The sequence below is a fragment of the Triticum aestivum genome, chromosome 7A (assembly GCF_018294505.1).
Source record: "Triticum aestivum cultivar Chinese Spring chromosome 7A, IWGSC CS RefSeq v2.1, whole genome shotgun sequence".
Taxonomy (NCBI): Eukaryota; Viridiplantae; Streptophyta; class Magnoliopsida; order Poales; family Poaceae; genus Triticum; species Triticum aestivum.
In genome coordinates this window covers 673,561,950-673,567,301 of record NC_057812.1, presented here as the reverse complement: position 1 = coordinate 673,567,301, position 5,352 = coordinate 673,561,950, and positions in this window count along the sequence as shown.

The window sequence follows — 5,352 nt, the reverse complement described above, 5'->3', positions numbered from 1 at the left end:
ATTGTCGTGAGATTTCATGAAGGTGTAATCGATCTACGATGACATCAAGTCAAAGGAAAGATGAAGCGAACGGGTATTGGAACCATGGGTACGTCACAAACTTGAAATCAAGCTTGCTGTTCAAGGTGAAATGATATGACAAGGAAAATCGACGTAAGCTTAGCTCATCGTCGAAAATTGTGCTCCGGGAAGGACCAGGTAGCATAGTTAAAATCGGCACGACAATGATATAGCCGATCAAGCTAGGAATGAGTTGAAAGATTATTAAACTCATTAGCAATGAAAATTACTTAGAGTTATTGAATCAGAGTGCGGAATCGATCCACTTATCGGTGTCCTCAAGTGAAAATAACTCAGAACCCGGGGAGGGGGGGAATCTGTAATCGGTGAGAAGCAATACTAGATGAAGACTCATAGGGAGCAACATAGTTCTTTGATATTCTCAAGATACTGGAGGGTATTACTCGAAGGAAGATCGACGTAGGGGTTGCAGAGATGTATTGATCTATAGAAGACAAGTGTTTTCACTTGCCTGAGAGATGGAATCAAGGAGAATATATGGTCGGAACCACGATTGCAAATGATCAATTCACAGATACCAAATGATATTATAGCAAGGAAATAGTTATTATTACAAGAAGCTTTCATGATAGGATCTACATCGTGTCCATGGGCATGAACACAGAGTTCAAGGTCAACTCCCACTTCTCCAATGCATAACCTTTCATTCACTTCTCGTGTTCGATGAAGTTGTAGTGTTGAAATTTTATCTGGCAAAATACTAGAAGAGTATGACTAGTGAAAACTTTCGCGTTCACACAGATTAAAGAAGGCATAGGTCAACCCATCGAGGCATCTTAGAAACATATACCACAAGCTTCAAGTAACTATCACCAGCTCAAAAGTAGAGCATGGTTGAGAAAACAGATGATACAATTTTACCCAAGGCTTTATATATCCGTGGAAAGGCTCACAAGGTTATTTGAATATGAAGGACACTGGCGGATAATAATCCAACAGGAGGTCCGGTGGTCTACAACGGAGCCGATGTGAGTATCGGTACTCTATCAAAGGAAGAAGGAATGCAAGTGCATTGGATTATAGAAGCAACAGACTAATTCAAAGATCACATGTAAAGGAATTATGATTTCCCAATCAAAGGATCAGAAGCAACCACTCTGATTAGGGATGGATAAGTTGAGTAAGCTTAGGGGTAAAAACGACAACAATTTGATTGGTCGAGATCCAGCTCATGCTTAATATGATGTCTGAGCCGAAAGGATGAATTCTAGGACCTGATTGAGGATTGCGAGCAACCGCAACATATTGAATCAATGAACTCAAAATGATAGTGACAAAGGCTGCCAATAAGATTACTATACTTATGGAATTAATCATAATGAAAGCAAGCAGGAAATTCCAGAACAATAGGTTGCTGAGGATTTCTGGAAGATCGAATGGTAATTCGAAGACTTTAAGAAACATACGAACACCTGGGGTTGAGTGGATACTCGGCAAGTGCGAGGATTTATTCGTAGGGGTATTCAAGGGGCAACGAACTGCAAGGCAGCAGGCACAAAGTTTTCTCGGAGTAATAGAGAGAATTTCAGGGTATCTTGTAATAACAAGATCAACTGGGAATAAAAGTAAGAATGGCAAGTGTAGGTATTTATCCATAGGGATATTTCGGTGGTAGGAAATTGCAAAAGCAACGGGCACAAAGTCTCGAAAGAGTATCGGAGAGTAACTTCGAAATCTTCTGGTGCAGCCGGCGATCATCTGGACTGAAGGGGCTCTCTGAGAGAAAGTGATAACAAGATCCTAATGTTAGGTTTAGCAAAATTCATTTAACCCGAATAGGAGAGAGATCAGAGTCCCAGAGTATAGACGAGGAGTAAAAGATCCTAATACCACCCAAATGGCTACGTGGGCCCTTGGGCCGCACAGCCATGTTAGTAAAACAATTTTTGCCGACTAGACTCAACTTCGGCCAAGGAGTGTGGAAGGGGGATTCCTATAGGCAGTCGGCTCTGATACCAACTTGTGACGCCCCCGATTCAATCGTACACTAATCATACACGCAAATGTGTACGATCAAGATAAGGGACTCACAGGAAGATATCACAACACAACCCTACAAATAAAATAAGTCATACAAGCATCATATTACAAGCCAGGGGCCTTGAAGGCTCGAATGCAAGAGCCCGATCATAGACGAGTCAGCGGAAGCAACAAAATCCGAGTACAGACATAAGCTAAACAAGTTTGCCTTAAGAAGGCTAGCACAAACTGAGATACAGATCGAAAGAGGCGCATGCCTCCTGCCTCGGATCCTCCTAAACTACTCCTGGTCGCCGTCAGCGGGCTGCATGTAGTAGTAGGCACCTCCCGGGTAGTAGTAGTCGTCATCAACGGTGGCGTCTGGCTCCTGGACTCCAACGTCTAGTTGCAGAAATCGGATATAGGAAAGGGGAAAAGGGGAGAAAAGCAACCGTGAGTACTCATCCAAAGTACTCGCAAGCAAGGAGCTACACTACATATGTATGCATTGGTATCAAATGGAATAAGGGTATCATATGTGGACTGAACTGCTGAATGCCGGAATAAGAGGGGGGTAGCTAGTCCTTTCGGAGACTACGCTTCTGGTAACCTCCATCTTGCAGCAGGAGAAGAGAGTAGATGGGAAGTTCACCAAGTAGAATCGCATAGCATAATCCAAACCGATGATCCTCTCTTTGTCGCCCTGTGAGAGAGCGGTCACCGGTTGTATCTGGCACTTAGAAGGGTGTGTTTTATTAATTATCTGGTTCTTGTTGTCATAAGGTCAAGATACAACTCCGGGTCGTCCTTTTACCGAGGGACACGACTATTCGAATAGATCAACTTCCCTGCGGGGGTGCACCACATAACCCAACACGCTCGATCCCATTTGGCTGGACACACTTTCCTGGGTCATGCCCGGCCTCGGAAGATCAACATGTCGCAGCCCTACCTAGGCACAATAGAGAGGTCAGCACGCCGGTCTAAATCCTATGGCACAGGGGTCTGGGCCCATCGCCCTTTGCACACCTGCATGTTGCGAACGCGGTCGGAGAGCAGACATAGCAACCTCCATTACAAAGGAAGTTGCGTTACGCGGTCCAACCCGGCGCACGCCACTCAGTCGCTAACATCACGAAGGCTTTGGCTGATACCATGATGTCCAGTAGCCAGACTCAGATCAAATACCAAGATCTCGTTAAGCGTGTTATTTTGAAATAACCACAGATGCCGACCAGGGCCAGGCCCACCTCTCTCCTAGGTGGTCTCAACTTGCCCTGTCGCTCCGCCATAATGTAACCGTCGGGGGCCTTCGGGAACTCAGGCCCACTTCTACCGGGATGGAGCCACCTGCCCCTTCAGCCCCCAACATCGGAATCACTCGCGGGTACTCCTACGAGGCGACCCGTCTTTAGTCACCAACTGTATAGCATGTATTTATGTATAAGTATATACCCGTGATCACCTCCTGAGTGATCACGGCCCGATAGTATAGCATGGCAGATGGACAAGAAAGTATGGCCACTGATGATAAACTAGCATCCTATACTAAGCATTAGGATTGCAGGTAAGGGTAACAACAGTTGTAACAACAATGACAGGCTATGCATCAGGATAGGATTAATGGAAAGCAGTAACATGCTACACTACTCTAATGCAAGCAGTATAGAGGAGAGTAGGCGATATCTGGTGATCAAGGGGGGGCTTGCCTGGTTGCTCTGGCAAGAGAGTGGGGTCATCAACACCGTAGTCGTCCTGGGTAGCAGCGGCGTCGGTCTCGGTGTCTAGCGAGAGAAGGGGGAAGAAACAATAAATATAATGCAAACAAATGCTTGACGATGCATGACATGACAAAGCGCGATGCTAGGGGTGCCGTAACGCGGTATGAGGTGATACCGGCAAAGAGGGAAAACATCCGGGAAAGTATCCCCGGTGTTCCGCGTTTTCGGGCAGAGGAGACGGAGGGGGAAAGTTGCGAGTTCGATAGGTTAGGTGTGCGTGGCGGATGAACGGGCTGCGTATCCGGGTTGGTCTCGTCGTTCTGAGCAACTTTCATGTTGAAAATATTTTAATCCGAGTTAAGGATTAAAAGATATGATTTTCTAAAGATTTTATTAATTTCTGGAATTTAATTAATTATTTAAATTAAATTCGAAAATAGATTAATGACATTAGCATGATGTCATGCTGACGTCAGCAATCAACAGAGTTGACTGGTCAACCTAATCAGTGGGTCCCATTGGTCAGTGACACATTTTAATTAAACAGTTTAATTACCCTAATTAATATAAATTAGGGGGGTGGTCCCCACTGTCATTCTTTGTTAGTTAATTAATAGTAGTTAATTAGGTTAATTAATCATTAGATTATTTAATCAGAATTAATTAAGTTAATTAATTAAATATTTTTATTAATTATTATTTTATTTCATTTTTATTATTACTTAATTTTTTATTTTTATTATTTTTTTTTACAAAAGAAAACGTTCTGGACGCTGGGGGCCCCCTTGTCATTGGCCCATAGGGGCCTTTGCGGGCATGCGGGTATCGGGTGCAGCCCGAACAGGCGATGGCCCTTGTAGGGGCGCACCCGATGGGGTGGCGGGCGGGCACGGGCGCCGGTGCACCGTGGAGCGGGCGGCATGGTGGCAGCAGGGGGGCTGCGGCGGAGGTGCAGAACTGGAGCAGGGCGAGGGGGGCAAGGGGTGCACGCGCGGAGACGGCGAGCAGCGATAGGCGGTTGTTGGCGCGACTGCAGCAGCGGGCGGCGACTGCGGGGCGGCGGCATGCGGCTTGGCGCGGCAACGACGGCGAGCGCGGGCGATAAGCTGCAGTTGAAGCCGCGACAGCAGCAGGGGAGGGGCGGCGAGGCAGTTGAGGCCGCGGGCTTGGCCGCGGCTGGAGGGCAAGGGGAGGCGCGGTTGCGCCGAGCAGCACGGCGGGAGAGGCCACGTCGAGGGCACGAGTGTGTGCGGCGTGCACACGGCGGAGCAAGGCGGCTAGGTCGCGGGACGCGGGCTCGGCAGGCAGGGCGCAGCAAAGCAGCAGCATCTCAAGGAGCAGGGCGCGTGGAGATGGGCGCCAGGGTGCGGCCATGTGCGGGCGCAGCAGCGCCGGAGAGGCGACGGACGGGCACGCACGAGGCCAGCTAGAGCCACAAGCGGTAGCGGGCACGGCCCCGCGTGGGTGGGCGCGCGGTAGGACGACAGCACGGGGCACGAGGCGCGGCATGGGCACAGCGCGTGCGGGCGCGACGCCACAGGCGTCGGGACGGCGCTGGTGAGCGCGTGCGGGGCGAGGCGGAGGAGAAGAA